This window comes from Ambystoma mexicanum, chromosome 2q (assembly GCF_040938575.1).
Source record: "Ambystoma mexicanum isolate Mex_15411 chromosome 2q, UKY_AmexF1_1, whole genome shotgun sequence".
Lineage (NCBI taxonomy): Eukaryota > Metazoa > Chordata > Amphibia > Caudata > Ambystomatidae > Ambystoma > Ambystoma mexicanum.
This window is the reverse complement of record NC_090924.1, coordinates 315991085-316009588: the sequence shown is the minus strand read 5'-3', so window position 1 is coordinate 316009588 and position 18504 is coordinate 315991085.

Genomic DNA, 18504 nt, shown 5'->3' with positions numbered 1-18504 from the left:
TCCAACATCCCCATAAAAATGTTGGCTAGTGATGGTGCGTACTTAGGATGGTGCATACTTAGTGCCCATTGCCACTCCCTTAAGTTGCTGGAATAAGCAGTTGTTGAAAGTGAATAGGTTTGAGTCCAATGTTATCTGCAGCATTTCTTTTGACATTTCAATTTAACAATAGTAAGAGGCGGAATCACCTTTGAAGGTCTGATCAATCGATGCCAGATCCCATTTGTGTTGTATGGATGTATTCAGCGCTTTTACGTCGGAGTGGCCAGTATGAAGGTATCCTGCCAAACAAATGATTGGAGTGTCTGTATTAAACTGGAAGAATCCCGTAAATAGGATTTAACTTGGGTTGCATGTGATTTTAAAATCCCATCCAAATATTCAGATAAATTCTCTGAGATCCAACCAATACCACTTAGACCCTCTGGTATGTCTTGATAGTATTTATGGATCTTCGGTAGGCAGTACATTGTTGGCGTTACAGAATTTTGTGTAGTGAAATAGGAATGTTCTTCATCTGTGATGAGGCCCTTTCTGTGCCAGCTCATTATTGATTCTTCAATTTGATTTAAGATAATCTGTTGGTCTGTTAAATTCAGTTGTCTATAACATCCCGAAGTTGCTAAGTGATTTGATGTCATTTGTAAATAGTCCTCTCTGTCCATAATCACAATACTTCCGCCTTTATCTGCCTCTTTGATAACTATTGATGTATCCTTATATAGAGTCTTCAGGGCTTGACTTTCTCCTCTGGAAAGGTTGTCTTGGTCATACAGTGTTCCGCTATGTTCATGATACCTATGTTGTGATATATCATAAAGATCCTGTGTAACCACTTTGTTAAAGGTATCTATGACACTGTCAGATAACAGTTGTGGATTACATTTGGATTTAGTTTTCAATTCCTGAGTACTAAGACGATCCGGTTTAATTCGTAGTTCATGAAGCAAATTATGCATTTCAAAATGTTCATCTTCAATTAGTGATCTTAGTGTGAAGGTATCTTCTATGTCCTGTATGGTAAGCTCACTGGTAGGCATCGATACTTCTTCAGGTCAGTAGTTTCCAGGTGCCTTGGTCGCAGATAATTTTTTTAATCTTAATTTACGTATGAATTTGAATAGGTGGATATGTATATCAATCTCATTTCATTTTTTCGTTGGTGCAAAGGACAATCCTTTGTTGAGTAACTTCCTCTCTTCTTCCGAGATAACTCTTTTTGAGAGATTCAATACCAAATCTTTATTTATTTGTTTTTGTTGGATTCCCTCGAGCTGGCCCTCGTTTGTCTTTTGTTTTCTGCTGTAGTTTCTAGTCCTGCGTTGCTTGCATCCCCCCTCCTTCCTCTCCTCCTTGCAGTGGGGGGGTGTGTTCCCCATTGGTGGTAATTGAAAACGGACTGCTTTTTGTAGTTGGTTTCTATTGCCCTTTTTATATCTTTTAATTTGGTTCATGTAGCCTTTATCCTGTTTGGTTTGTGGTATTTCGACATCGACGGTATCCGGGTCTGAATCTGCCTCCGAGCTTGCAGAAGATGTATTGGGTGTCGAGCTCTTTGATGATGGTTTGATATAGCTATCATATTTTGTTTGAAATGTGTGTACTCTGTCTTCTTTATAATCTCGATCATCTCTATAACTTTTCCGTAGTTTTCTGATTTTAACTTCATCTTGGTACATTTGTAGACTAATGTACATTTTTTAATACTTCTTAAGTTTCGTCTCCTCACTTGATTTAATTTCCTTAATTTCCTTTTTAATGGTCTCAATCCCTTCTATTGCCCTCTTATGTTCCCTCGTTGCATGTTCCATTAGTAAATCCATCATTTTCATAGAACTATTACTAAGGTTTGCCTCCCATGCTTCTGCCAGGTCGGCATCCTCATTGTTGTTGAAGTTGGGGAAGATAAGGATTCTGAGACCTCGTGGTACTTGGTCATTCTAGACATAATTCTCCAAGGAGACTTTCTCCCAGTACTTATCGATTTCTTTTTTCGATATTCTTTCTAAGCAAATAAATTTGGTTCGAAGATCTTCTTGTCGTTTATTTAAGTTTGAGAAAGCATGTGTCATATCACCTCTCTGGGTAAAGAGGTTTTTTGTTTCTTCCTCTCTATTTTTCAGATAGGCTGCCATTTCTGTATTAGTCTGTGCAGTTGGTCTGCCTGGTTGCCAAGCTGTGAGTTCAAGAGAAAAAGGGGAAAACTAGACTTCTTGGTACAGCTGGTCAGATGGGCGACTCATTACATATTTGAATCCAAAAATCACTCTTTATGACTAAATGTAGGTGGGGACAGGAATAACCCCTTGCTTCCAAGGAATTTATAATACTTTGTCGCAGGTCACTGGATTGACGGTAAGCCAAAGAAAACCTGTCAAAAACTAAGATACAAGTATGTCAAAGACATAAGAAAAATCCAGGACAATGCGCCCTAATCAATGTTCTGCCCCTATAAAATATAATTTTCATAATACAAATATATGGTGCATGATTTGGAACTAAAAATCCAATTTGTTTTGACAATAGATTATATATAAATGGGATTTGGCCCAACGTATCCCTATTGCAAGAGGAGATACTCACCGCTGGTGTGGGTAAGTTAGCTTATTTAGAAGCTTTTGTTCTAATTACAAACTTAAGCCTGAGACAAACCATGACTAACTGATTACCCATCTCTTGTCTCTGTATGTGTGCTTGTCTTTTCCCCCTCTCCACCCTTTTTTCTCTCTTTGCCCCATTAACATCATATATGTATGACCGATTTATTTTTTTGTAATGATGCCAATTAGTTCTCTATTTTTTTGGTGATTATGATGTTTCTCTTGATTTATCATGGTGATTTGTTGTTTTTAACTGGATGTTGCAACACATGATACTGTCCAATTGTTTTGTTGGTTTGGCATCACAAATATTTGACTCTTCTATTTAATATTGCATATTTTCCCTTCATAAATGTCTGTCATTACTAGTATGACCGCACTAGCCCTTATTTGGGAAAGGCCACATGGGGCCGAAACACGTGTTATCACCATAAGGGCGAATGTTAAATATTCGATGTTCCCAAGTTGGAAAATTAAAATAAAATTCAACACCTTTCACAACCTTAAAGGGCGCATTGTCCTGGATTTTTTTCTTATGTCTTTGACATACTTGCATCTCGGAAACAACGTATGGTACCAGCACATGAAGGAAGTAGGACGAAGAGAGTCAGAAGGAGAATGCTTCATCTGTGCACTCCTACCATATAGCATGGGAAAGTCTAAGATCTTCGTGGCTGTAGAAATTGATGTACCCAGAGCACACTGTATGTCACATGTAGCAATGTGCAAAACTAGAGGACAATTTATGGGAAGAGACGCCTCGTTAATATGGGCCAACAAAAAGGATTACCCAGATGAAGATGGCTACGTCCAGGACATTAAAACAAGAAACAGGGCGCACACAAGAAATCACGTGATCAGATACGAGAATCCTGGCGTCAAAGGATCAGGAACATGTTGGGTAATAAACCCAAGATTGAATGTTCAAGGAAAAACTGCATAAGAGGCTCAAATCTAGAAGAACAGAGGCCAAATGCAGATTTGGGGAACATTGGTTTCCCCAGATGGATGGGAAGAAGGATTAGTAATCTGCCGAGCTTGGATGGCCTTTGGAGCCTGCCGAGAAGCAATATAGAATTCGCAGAGGTTATGCAAACCTCTATGACCAAAACTGGTAAAGCTGCTAACATGGGTCGAAGACAGAGGAGGACCCCTGCAGATAGTACCACTGGAAAGCCCAAAACTATGCTTCAGAAGTAATGGCACAAGGAAGATGGGAGAGAATGTAAACTGCGGACGAATCTTTGAAGCCCCAGGAATGACACAAGGAACCGCAGTTATTATGGACCATTACTGGGCATGTGGATCCAAAGCATACATAAGACTGCCGAAGAACTGGGGAGGCATATGCACACTAGTGAACGTCCACGTTCCCGCACTAGTGATCTCTAAGAATTACCTGAATTTGGACAGTTTCCTGAAAGCAGATGTTCATCTAAGGAGAAGGAGATCTGTGGAATTGGTATCCAGGATGAAGAGAGAAAATTTCTTTTCTACCAAATCAGAAGAGGCATTCCATGCAATCCCATACGAGCACAGGCTGTTCAGCCTCACCTCAACAGTGTTCACCACGATGCTCTTGCCACACATCCAAATTGGAGTGAATGCTAAATGGTTGCGAGATAACCAGATGGGAGTTAATGCAAACCATCAATACCACTATAAAAGGATTTAACGCGATCAAAGAAGAACTGAGAGCAATCAGACTAATGACCCTCCAGAAAGGATATGTGCTTGACATGATCACAGCAATGGATGGAGGTGTTTGTGCACAAATCGGAGAATCATGTGCACATTTGTACCATCGCACAATGATGAAAACGGAACCCTAACGGAGGCCATAAATTTGCTGACAAACTTGAAAAATCAGATGATCGATGAAAGTGATGAAGTGGACGATGACAGCTGGTTTGGAGACCTATTCTCGTGGGTCCCACAATGGCAGATATATTCAAGTTTCTGGGAGCCCTATTAGCAATGGTACTGCTAGGTTTCTGTGTTATCAAAATAATCATTGCACAGTGCCAGAAAACTGCAAAGAAAGCCATAGGGATGAAAATAATGGTTGATGTCGAACAAGGGTGGAAGCCCAGAGACCTGACTGGTGAAGAAATAAGACACTTTGTGAAGGCCAGCACATTTGCACCAGAAGGAACAAAGGTCACATATCCTAAGAAACGAAAAAGGTATGAAGGGAAATGGATCTACTGCAGTCCAAATGGACAATGTCAGCTAATGACATGGAACAAAGACGAACATGTGAAAACAGCAGGGAGTTTGAAAGGAGTGGTAAAAACATGGACTCCAAAGACTCATGCATTTGCACCATCATGTACAAACCCTGAAGATGATGAGCATAACACCGAAGAATCAAAATAAATAAATGCAAAAGAGGGCGCAGAAGTGGTCAATGAACCAACCAGAGGGGGGAGTGTAGAGGAGGTCCCAGACATGGCCTGCACCGCAGCCCCCCATTTTGAAGTACCAGGAACATACTCGCCAGGGTATGTGATGTATGAGGAACAAATGAACCAACAGAGAGCTGCACTGGGACTCTGCCCAGTGTACATCAGAAGATCCGTACCTGTTGAAGTGCCCATAACCAGACAACCCTGGGGAGCACAATACCCTATCAGTCAGGCGTACCAGCCACTGAGACGAAATGAAGAGTACCTACAGACGGTCCATGAAAGACCCAAAGAGCCCTAATGGAAGGCCAGTGGAAATGATATAAGAGCCCAGACAGACTCGCGAATGAACAAAACGGCTTTCGAAGATTGCACGCCAGTGCGAGTAGCTATGAAAATAGATGTAATGGACACAGGGAAGAGACAATGTTAAAACGTAAGGAAACGTTGCTGCGAAACAAGATGGAAGCAACCAACCGGTTAAACGTGTGTAAACAGGCTTGGAACGCAAGAATCTAAAGAAAACGATACTGCTTGCAATGCTTAGTAGAAGAGTAGAGCGGCAAGCGCCAACCATATATCTACCTCAACAAGGCACATTATACAAGTGCGACTCCATTTTGTAAAGCAGAAATGTACCCAGGCTGTCAGAGGCTTAACAGGCCGAGTTTCAGAACCCAGCCAGAGTCAAGAGAAGGAGCGAAATCGAAACTCAACAAGAGCGGCTCAGGCCTAGAAAATCAAGGTCATCCAGAGAAAGGGAGGAGAGCATCAGCTAACAAGAAGAAAACTTCAGATAATACCAGCCTGCCCCATGAAGGTCAAGATAAGGGGGCCCATGCATGTGGCAAGGCCGAAACAGAATTAAATACACTAAAAGCTGGAAACTGAAGCAGGTTCATGGTGAACTAACACGTGATCAGCCAGGCGCGAAGAGGTACCACCGCCTGATGTCACCCAGAACCCGAGGATGCCATAACTTTTCCTGATAAGAGGCTACAGTTCCGATGCCATACCCAGCCAACTAATTGACACATAGCCCAAAATACTGATAGATGGACGGGAGGCAGGGTGAAACTTGGGACACCAGGCACCTGGGTGTCCATTCTGCATGCGGCTTATTAAACGTGAGATCTATGTCTAGGGGTGTAACCTGCCCAATCACAATGGACCGAGTTATCTAGGGTCCTATATATCATAGAACCAATGAGACGTCGTACTTGTAGTGACGTCTATCACGTGTGATGTAGAGGGAGGGGTATAGACGCCCACCCGATATGAGTTATCCAATCTGCATGCTCTGTTATCATATACAGATATAGCACCTATACTTAAGTTACCTTTCCTAAACAATTATATTGCATGACGAGTTTTGTAGAATTAGACGTCAATGATGATGAGATTTGCCTATAAAAGTTGCTGTTCAACAGAAGTTCGAGGAAGTCGGAGTGAGACAGGTGGTCGCAACGATGCTGATTCCAACTGCTTCCATGTTTGATGTACATGTCATTAAACAGACTTCCCTTTGCCAAAGTACTGAGCCCTCATTATTGAGTCGTGTTGGAGTAAGTGAATCCTGCACCCCATCCCTCACATGGTGCAGCTATCTTGTCTTACAAATACTAGAGGGTGAGCACTGACCTATGGGCCCATTGGTGAATATCTTGCTCTCTTGTACACCACCCCAAATGCACACTGACTGTCAATATATATATTTACGTTCAGATTTGCAGAAATCTTGCATGCTCTTGTTATCGATGCTATCTCTGCGGCTTGTGCTACGTTGTATGGGATTCTTTTGCTTTCAACAATGCTTTTCAGTGTAGTGATGGCATATGCAGCAGTTGATGTACCATCTGGCAATTTAAAACAAGAACCGTCATAGAATAGTTCTCCATCTCGCTCTTTCTGTGGGGTATCAGTCAAATCAACTCTTCCTTTTGTCTCTTGCTCAGTAACCATTATACAATCATGGGGGAATTCTGTCTCACCCCCTTTCTCATTGGGAGGGGGCATTAACTCGGCTGGATTTAAAGCGCAACACCTCGAAATTTGAATATGCTGTGCAAAAAGTACAATTTTGTACCTTGTTAATCTGGCTGATGTAAGGTGTTGTGTTTGTTTTCTATTCAAAAGAACGTCCACTGAGTGGGGCACCATTACGGTTACAGCATGACCTATAACCATACCCTCAGTTTGTTTTACTGACGCGGCAGCTGCAGCAACAGCTCACAAGCAGTGCGGCAAAGCACATGCAACAGGATCCAACACAGAAGAGAAGTAGCCGCACAGTCTATTTCTCCCTCCTTGTTCCTGAGTCAAAACAGCCAAAGCACATCCATCATTCTCATGAACAAATAACTTAAAATTCTTGTCATAATTTGCTGTGCAGCTTTGAGCAGGTCAAATGCTTCTTGACATTCCATGTTCCATGGCAAAGGTAAGGTAACATCTTTCCTTGTCAATGCCACTATTGGTTTCACAATCATCGAAAAGTTTGCATCCACTGCCTACAATATGAAACCATGCCAATTAAAGCCCTAAAATCCTTCTGCGTATTTGGAATAGGCATACCAGAGATGCTTTCTATCCTTTCTGGTGTCAATCTTCTTCCCTCCTTCGAAAGGAGGTAGCCTAAATAAAATACTTCCTTTCGATAATACTAGAATTTTTTTTGCAAAGCTTTGTGTCCATGCATTGCCAAATGTGTCACTAGTGCAACTGTGCTTTCTTTACACATTTCTTCTGTGTCTGCTGCTATTAACAAAACGTCTATGTAGTGTTGCAAAACACAACCTGTTGGTAGTTCTAGCATAACCAGTTGTTCTTTTAAGGCTCTACTGTAATTAATTGGGCTCTCCGTGTAACCCTGCGGAATACGTGTGAACGTAAATGAATGTCCTCCTAGAGTAAAAGCAAATAAATATCTGCTATCTGGATCTACTGGAATGCTGAAAAACGCATTCTTCAAATCTATAACGCTAAAATATGAAGCAGATGCTGGGATCATGGTCAAAATTGTAGTCACATCCAGGGTTAATGGGAATTGTGGATCAACAACTTTATTCACTCCGCGCAAATCAATTATGAAATGGTACGGTATATCATTACCTCCTTTCTTATGAACTGGAAGAATCGGACTATTGTAAGTGCTACCAGAAATTTCTTCAATTACGTTTCTTTTAATCAAATCCGACACAATGCATTTTAATGCTTTCTCCCCTTCTGCCGAAAATTTATATTGTGGAACATGTGGCAAAGTAATTCCTTCTTTTAAAACAATTTTCACTGGTTCTACTTTTAAACAACCAACATCGTCCTCATTAACCGCCCATATACAAGTCGGTACTCAATTCAGTCGGTAATGGTTTGGATAAAAATTGTGACACAGGAGTCTTTTGTGGTGATATTGTCAAATACACTCCATCAGGACAACAATAAATAACTGCATTCAATTTCTTCAGCAAATTTAAACCCAGCACATGTTTGCCGCAATTTTTTGACAAAAGAAATGGGCAAGACTCGGTAAATGGACCTAGTGTTATAGGGACTGCTTGTGACACTGGACCGATCACTGGTGTACCTGAGAACCCTACTGAGACATTGTCATGCCCTGACAGTGGTATATCTGGATCCTGCTGATGGTCGATTGAACATTTTTGTGCACCTGTGTACACTAGAAAAATGTGTTCCCTATTCCCCACCTTCATTTCTACGTAGGGCCCTTTCTGGTCTATGGGAATAAATACTGGTTCCAACCCCTGTCTTGGGCTGTCCTAGTAAAACAATACATCGTCAGATGTAAAGTCGCCAGTGTAATATGCATTGGCCTGATTGTCAAAAATATTTCTATCATTCGTGCTATTTCCCTGATGTTGTTTCTGATTCTGATTTTGGTTCTGATTCCCCTGATTATTCTGAAATTGTGGCTTTCCGGTTTCTATTATGCCTTCCCGGGCAGCCTCTATTCTGTCTTCTCGGGAAAGCCCCATTCCGATTCTGAATCTGCGGGCACTGTGCCCGCCAATGGCCTTCTTGTCTACAATAGGCACATTGATTAATCCCTATTGGACCACCGTGAATGTTGGGAAATTGGGCTCTGGATTGTGCGTTCCCGCCACCTCTATTATTGTTTACTACTTGCTGCATTAATACTCTCGTTTTCAAATGTCCTTAGTCCCTTATTTCTTTGTCCTTCTCTGCGTTCACTCTATTCTCATAATACTGTGCCATGTGTAATACTTCAGTTTGCGTTTTTGCTTGCCATGCACTTTCAGATGTCATTATTACATTTTGAAATTTTGGTAATAACCCTCGCACAAACTTATCAACAAACAATCTTTTTCCGGGTTCAGTACTTAAATCTTGGCCACTAAAATCTGCAAATACTTCTTCAAATCGATTAAAATAATCTGTCGCTCCTTCATCTTTGCCCTGTAAACAAGCAGTTAATTTATCCCAAACTATTCTCTTCTCGGGTACCAAAGTTTTCCATTTCTGCACTATTTGTGCTGGTAAGGCCAACATGACCGGCGGCGGTTTTTCTCCAGCCTTTCTCTCACCATCAATTCTAGTCAAATTCTCCCATGTATCACCTAATATATCTGCGTCATTTATATTTCTAACCTGTTTCCATATGTCTACAGGAAGAATCACTGGAAACAATAGATCAATGTCACTTAATGTAAAAACAGAGGAATTCAAAACAGATTCAATTTCTTTATAAAATCCTGACGGATTTTTCCTAATATTAGGGATTGTCTGTCTGATGTTATTTACCTCTTGTCTAGAAAAAGGGACATGCACAAACTGTGCTATATAATGGGCTTCTATCGTGCGCGCTGCATTTCCTCCAGCGGCAGCAATTTCTACTTTCGGGACAAACGTGGGAGGCACTTCTCTCATGGGTAATTGCAAACTAGGTGTTTCTACATTTATTAGTTTACTTTAGCATCAAAGCTAAATCAAGAGAAAAAGCCGTCACCCCAGTTTCAGGTGAAAATGCTCTTTTGTAAATCGTCATTAAATCGGCGGGACAACATGTCATTTTCTTCATACATTCATCTTGCAAATACTCAACCATCACTTGTAATACCTTTCTCTGCATTTCTGGTGTATACTGACTAAATGTATCATGCACCTCGATTGGGGAAATGGCGGCATCTGAAATCCATGTGTGTCTCGCGTACAAATCCTCATCTCTTCACTTACAGGCTTCAACGACGGCAAAAACCGCTGGACATATGACATATGCGGTTTATCTTTTTTCCTTATTTCTCTATACAATTGATCAAGCTTGTACTTAAATTCAAACATTCAGCTTACATGTTCCCGTACTTTCGACGCATTATCCCGCAACCGAGAAAGAAAAAGAACAACCAAATCACGTAACCCTTGTGGTGCCAATGTATCCGTCAAATCACTCCAATTTTTCACAAGATAATCCCCCATGCATTCTAACAATACCTGCTGTTCACCATGGCCTCTATAATCAGATATGGAACTTTCCACGGCTGCTTCATCGCCACCTTCAATATACATTTCTGCCCTATTTCTAAGCTCCTCTTTCCTGCAACTCATGCTCAGAAGGCAGTGGAGGAAATGGTGTCACAGGGGAAGGAGATGGGGCCGATGGAATTACGGGAATGGGAGGTGCATATAGAGGAGGTGCAGCTTGGTCCATACTACTTTGAGGTTCATTTCTTCGCTCATTCAATATTTTACTTATAAACTCATCTGATGTATACAAATCTGATTGTGGGGATGTATGCAAATCTTGTTGTGGATATATTTTCTGTACACCTAATTGGAAAGCTCTATCCATTCTCCTAAGGTCCTCTGTTTATTGATGCTGATCAAGCTCTAACACTTTATCTGCATTTGTTTTATGTCTGCGCGCATGTTTCTCTCTACTTCTCAACCGGAGATTAGCTTCCTTCCTCCAGTCTCTTATGACGTCAAAAGCCGCTGGTCGGGCCTTCTTGCGTAGCAATACTGATTCTAGGTGTTCTATACGTTCTAATTCAAAACTCCCATTATTAGGCCACTGAAAGTCTTCTACATGACTGGTTTGCCTATGCCAAATCACATTAATCATTATTGCCCAATACCATACTTCACATACATTTCAAATGCCGGCAACCCTGCGGGTGGCGCGCCCTGGCCAGTTTCCAAAGATTGTCTACTGCAGTGGAAAAATCTGACTAGGCAGGAAGACAATTTCCCAGGCATAATTAATCCTTACCGTGGGCATTTGATCTTGCAAGAGCAACACTCGATCAATATCAGGACGTTTTAAGAATCGGGGCATGACTCACCTGATCAATCAATTTGTCACTCGGGACTAAATTTGTCCGTATACAGATGCAACCAAGAATCGTCGTGACTGCGTGTCTGGCTCAATCTGCCTCGTTTCAGGACCCTCGCCTCAATACTCCCTGGGCGCTGCTCGTCGATCAGGGATCGGCTGTGTACAGATCTGCAAAGGAGTCTCTCATCACTTATACAGGGGCGCCCCAAACACCTTTCGATCCCGGCTCGACGGCTTCGTCCTCGACTCGTTTTTGCCTTCTTCAAACTTAACGTATACAATGGAGCAAAAGGGGGAGGGTCCGTATTCAGGCGTCATATTTGCTAGGCCGTAAAGACCCCTCATATGGAAACTAAGGCACAATCACCCTATGCTAGTGACACGACAGACACGAGGTTCATTTTCCAAACAAGTCTGGTTTATTTCAAAGTATTCTCAGTCGGCCGACTGGAGTCTAACGTCTCGCAACGTGTGGTACCCAGACCTCGTGAGACGCAAGAGAGCGAGCAACGCTCAAGCAACAATATTTATACATGACATGCAATCTTTTTGAAGGCAATTCAAACCACCCATAACGTATCTTTCAGGCTAGGGGTCGATGATTGACAATCATGATAATTATGACACGTTATGACAAGTCCTTATTCAGTCTAAATATACTTATTCCAGCAACAGTGGCAGAGACAGTTCTTTGTTATGGAGAACATAGAGCCCTTAGTACAGCAAGGATATCATGTTCGTAGGAGAGAGACATTCTTTAGCACGTTATCTGTGCGTTTCTATTCATGTACCAAGGGTCAGACAGTTCTGGGGCAGAAAATACCAGGCTCTGCAAAGGAGTACCGCTAGAATGAATATAATTGATGCTTCAACTATTATTGCTACAGAGCTTGCGGGACAGGCCGGAACCTGGACTACTGATTAGATGCAGTTTTAGCTTGCATTCAAGGATGGTGTGAGGGAGGAAAATAATGTATTTCTGTATCGTCTGACATCCCTGTCTGTGTTGGCCTTTCATCATTCAGGCTGTGGCCTCGCACCGTGCATGAGTTTGAAGTTTAGAATACATTTTGCAAAGCGGTTTTACAGAAAAGAAAAAGCAAATGGCGGTTAGTCACTCAAAATGGACGCCCTCTGGTTACTCGTAATACAGTGATGATTCTGTGTGAGCGATGTCTGGTACATGATGCGATTGACTTCAGGCCAACATAACATACATACGATACATACTATAGGGTCGTTTCTGGACTAACAATATCAGGAGGAGCAAGAGAAAATAGAAGAACGGGCAGAAGAACAATGAAAGTATGACAATAGACAGAATGATAGAGGAAAGAGATAGAAAGGAAAGAAAGAGAGAGGATGAAGAAGCACAAAGATTAGAGAGATGAAGGGAAGAAGAGGAAAGAAGGGAAGGAGTAAGAAGAGGAGAAGACTGAAGACAAGAGGAAGAAAGAATTAGAAGGGATGCGAGAAAGCAAATAGAAATAGGTGAAGAAATCGGTCAGAAAAGGACACAGCAAGTTCTCGACGCCAGTCTCATTCGTAAAGTACAAATGAGGCTGAGCACAGAAATACGGTGGGATAGAGTGGAAGAGATTCTTCTGATAAAGGAAGTAATGCCAGCAGCATCTAGAGCAGCATTAGACGAAGAAAGATTTGATGCGGAAAGCATTGGAGAAAGGATCGATAAGGTCTATCAACAGTTAAGGCGAAATAGGGAGTATGAAACTCGAGGGAACGATGATCGATCCTCAGTGCTTCAATCATGAAGTGAGGAGGGAAGCCTGTTCAGTAATGAAAGTCGAGCATTGTCTTTAAGCAGACTGAATCTGGATAAGGGTGAAGGGGATGATAGTCACACTATTTGGGCACTAGAGACGTCGGATGAGGAAAGAGAGTCCAGTTTTTGGCCAGAAGGAGCATGTGCGGCCCAAAGGAAATCTGCAAATGGATAAGAAAGTGAGATGTTCCGATTTGGAACAACCTAAAGATAGAACACCAGATCCAATAGCATATCCTGAGCGTCCCCGAGAATGATCACATAGTGAGAAGGGAGAGTCGCCACCATATATGAGCAGGTTAAGGTCATTACCCAAAAGGAGACAGACAGGGACAATTATCCCTGCCATGTATAGACTAATAGTGGGATTTGACTATGGGATGGTGTTTACACAGTTTCACTTGTTAGAAAAAGGAGGAGCAAGACCTACATTCCATGGCCACAGATGGACAATGATAACTTAAGATGCAAGCTCCCTAGTTTCACTTTGGGTGCTGGGAAATGGATATATGAATTAGAGAAAATGACAGGAGGAAATACACTGGCCATAGGGGACATAAAAGCTCTCCTGGCAGCTATTCTTGGTGAGACAGCTGATGACAAATGGAGGAGAGCGGTATATTCAAGTTTGACTACACAAAACACAGTGTATGACGGAGTGTCATTTAATAATTGTAGAGCGGATGTTTGAAGAGCACTCGGGATACAGTATCCTAACACATCAGATATGGGTGCAATTATGACACGTAAGATGAAGAAAGATGAAGACCCTATTACTTACATTAAGTATATTCAGGAGAAATGACAGATTGAAACTTGCAAGCCGTGGGAATAGACAGTGGCATTATTTTACCACATTTTATGCCAGCGGCTGCCTGAGCCAGTACAGAAGTGGATGAAAAAACAAGTAGAGATGGAAGCAAAGTAATGGGCTGAGATACAGCTGACAATAGTACACCTTTGTCGGTTATTACAAGAGAAGAACAATAAGAAAGATGAGAGTAGGAAAATAGAGGAAGCCAAATTAGTTCTGAAAAAGTTGTCGAAATTTGCCATACAACGGGTGGTAATGACAAGCAGAGTAGGATTGGGAATGCAGGAAGCAATGTGTACATTGCAGGTGATTAATCTGCACCTGATGGATCAAGGTGGATATGGGTTTACACCACGAGGCAGAGGTATGGGTTATAGAGTAAGAGGAGGTGGATTTACACAGAATGAGAACCAGTATGTTTGGGGAGGATATAACCAAGGAGGGACTAATAGGAGAGTTCCTCCCATATGTTGGAATTGTGGAATGACCGGATATATTGGACACGTATGTGGGAGCCAAGGGAATTCACAGAATGGACAGTTCTCAAGAAGAGGGACCACTGACCCTCCACCACATAGCACACAGACCAGAGAAGGCTTTGCCCAAGATCACACATCTTATCAGACACAAGCACCGCGAGTACAGTAGGTACCACAACAGGGACAAGCACAAATGAATCCGCCATAAGGGCAGTCTCAACAAGCCCCTATGCAGACAGAGCAATATGCAAACACGGGACAAGTATTGACACCCAGAATACGAGGTGTCACTGTGGTAGGAGGAAATCCTTTCACAAGGGTGGGGATGAGTCAATAGCCACAATAGGACAGCTCACAGGGTGACATGATGTGTTCAGTACTATCTGTGACACCAGACCCCCAAGACGAACCAGGGGTCGATGTGACGACGATAGGAGACAAATCCTTTTCTTTTCTTGTAGACGCTGGAGCAACTCGTTTGTGTATACGAGAGGGAAAAAATCCAATGTCAGGTATTGCCATGAATGCTCAAGGGTTCTCTGGAGCTACAAGTCAAGTTCTTTTACTAATAAACTACCGGTCTCCATAGGAGAATGTGACATGTCCATTCCCTTGTTATATTCACGGCAGACACTGGTTAATATGTTGAGAAGAGATTTAATGACGAAACTTAATATGACGATTTCATTTACTGATCATGGACTGGTGTGCTCCACTCCAGGAATATAGTATTTAAACATGGGAGAGTTCATACTAGCATTCACAGGGCAAGTGGCTCTGCGAGGCGTTCCGGTAGATCCAGAGATTTTTCTATATGGAGTGAGCATTTTACTGACATGGCTACCTGTCAACGTGGGAAAGACTGTGAGAATACCTGATGAGTTTCTTTTTAGACCAGAAATACCTATGGATGAGGAAGGTGGACAGACTATTCCTATAGAATTGGAAGCAGCCATAGTACGAAGGGAAATGGCAATGCTCGAAGGAGTAGACAATGAGAGTAGACCATGGAGATCAGTGATAGCTCTTGAGGGAGGGTATAGATTGACTGACATAACTGATAATGATATGTTTGGGGAAGACCGAAGTGATGATAATGCGCTGTTCTTCATGAGCAATACATATTGGATAAGGATAGAGAAAAGGGAAGTTCCACAGAGAATGGCGATAATGCGGCAAAGACCAGCATTTTTTCAGGAAAACTTGGAAAAGGTGCCAAGTGCCTTAGGGACCACAGGCCCTTATGACGTAGGTTTATTTGTTACAGGAGAGGTTAAAATGAAGCTTAAGCCTAGAGCAATTTTACCTCAATCAACACAGTTCCCCATGTCTCGAGAAGCTGATGAGGGTATATTCCAGACTATTTCAGCGCTGATGAATCAGGGAATTCTGGTGCCATCAGAATCATTGTGTAATACCACAGTGTATCCGATTAAGAAATCTAAAGGGGGATTGTGGCGATTTATCCAGGATATGAGACCGATTAACCAGATTTTAAATGCTTTAAATATTGTGTAGTATGCTGGTGGAAGCTCAATATTTTACGGTGATCGATTTGAAAAAAATCATTTTTCTCAATCCCGTTACACAAGGACTCACAGGGCTTGACTTCATTTCCGTTTTGCCAAAAAAGACTGAAACATACTAGCCTGCCTCAGGGGTACTGTGAGTCCCCATTGATCTTTAACAGAGTGCTACAGTTGGATTTAGCCAATATTGATCTTAAAAGTGTGGTGATACAATACGTAGATGACATCTTGATTTGTAGCACTACAGAAGATGAGTACAGACAGGATTCTGTTCAGTTGATGACTATTTTAGCAGATGAAGGATATAAAGTAGACAAGGAGAAGCTACAATACTGCCAAGAAGAGGTGTTATATAGAGCTCGGTTGATTTCGCATGAAGGAAAGAAAGTGACACCTGATAGAGCTGATGCGATTATGAAAACCTCAAAAACAAACACAGTGAAACACATGCAACAATTGTTGGGTCTATGTAATTATGTTAGAGCCTATTTTATTATAGGACACACACGAGACCACTTCTGCGAGCATTAAAGAAAGCGCAAGTTGTTAAAACAAAATTAGAATGGACTAGAGAATTGGAGGAAGGATTTGAAGAGTTGAAAAAAGGAATTTTTACAGCCCATGTTTTAGGAACTCCCAATTATGCAGAGGAATTTCATTTATTTTTGCACACAAATGGGACAGTCATGACAGCAGTGCTTACACAGACAACCACATTGGGGTATAAATCTTTGGCGTATTACATTGGAATTTTAGACCCAGTTATGAGAGAACACTTCCCTTGCGAACACTCTTTGGCAGCTGCCGTGTTCGCGATTGAGAAGTCTACAAGTATTGTCATGGACTGCTCTATGACCCTCTTCGTGGAGCATGCTATATTTGCCATTTTAGAGAAACCCAAAAGCACACTGACATCCTGAAGAGCCTCATGTAACGCTCACCTGGTTCCCACGGAGGCGCGGCGTCGAAGGCGCAGAACTCTGAAGATGGACAGGAAGGGCCCCTCTATTCTGGCTTCCCTGGCTCGTTGGATACCCTCCTGTGCGTGAAAAGGGAGTATTACCAACTGTGGAACAATGCTCAAGCCTCCCACTCCCTTCCAACCCTCCACGATACCTCCTCCACGATTCCCCGTGAAGTCTCACCTTAGGGTTTGGAAGGATGAGCTCTCCATCCTGCTTCTGATGCAGGGGCGCGTTGAAACCCAGTTACTTCACTGGATTGAGGATTGATGGGAGTTCAGGTAAGCTTGACTGTTCAGGTAAGGCGCTGTAAAAGTTCTGTTCAAAAGTTCAAGCTTAATAATAATGTTCGTTGTCTAATTGCAGCAAGCGCTAATGCTTATGTCTTTTTCCCCTTAGGGGCCGGGGTTCGGAGTGCCGGAGATATGGCGCCGACCCGAAGTGAAACAGTTCTGGATGAGCGCTCAAGTAATGTCTTTGCATTCGCTCATTCAATGTCTTTGTCTTTTTTCCCCATAGGGGCCGGGGTCCGGAGATGCCAGGAAGCGGCAGGACCCGAAATGCAGTGGGAATAATCCAACAGGTAAGACTTAAAAGGAAACTGAGCTTTCCTTATTCCTTTTCTCACTCTCACCTTTGTTCTTGTCTTTTTTCCTCTAGGCGCCGGGGCGTAGCTGAATCCGGAAGATTGCTGCTGAAGATGGAAGCGCCTTGCAAAGGTGAGTAAAATGCAGCGCTGCAGCGATCGAAACGAAATGCCTTTAAAATGATGTCTTCCTTTTCAGGGCCGTTGGAGAAATGACTCTGGGATGCAGATTTAGCAGGTAAGGGCTTTTCTTCTCCTATTCTCTTCCTTTCTCCCCTTGCAGGTGTTCCAGGGTGCTGGCAGGCGTGGCTGAAGTCAGGATGCAGGAGCTGACACGGTGAGCGTCCAGCTGCTAGGTGCAGAACAACGCGAAGCATGTGTGGCTGTTCGGGTGGGGTTTAAATAGCCTTGGAAGAAGTTCCTGGTATGTATCCTTCCACCAATCAGGTATGTATCCTTCCCCGACCACACCCGGGTGGTGCAGTAGTCCTACAGGTTAAGTAGTCCCATTCAGGCCTCAAGAGGGCCTGGATGAAGCAGCAAGGTCTGCATCAGGTAAGTGTGCACCCAAGCACTTAAAACACATATCCTCTTCTATGAGCCTGGCGCCTAAGGCGCCAGGACTGGGGTCCGCTATGAGCCTGGCGCCTAAGGCGCCAGGACTGAGTCCAAAGGGCCCGCTGAGACTTTCCTGGGGAAAATGATGTCTGCCTCTGGGGTTGCTGGGCCCGGCCTGGCTCCTTAGAGGTAGGCATCATGACAGTACCCCCCCTCAAGGCCCCTCCCAAGGTCTTTTCCTCCGGGGGTTTTGGTTTGTGCGGGAATCTTCGATGGAATCTTTGAATTAATCGTGGTGCGTGAACATAGTTACTGGGTTCCCAAGATCTTTCCTGAGGTCCATATCCTTTCCAATCAACAAGATAGAAGAGTTTCGACTTAACTATCTTGGAATCTAAAATGTCTTTCACTTCGAATTCTAATTCTCCATCAATTTGGACAGGGCCTGGGGGCTCAGACAGTCTGGTTCCAGGTT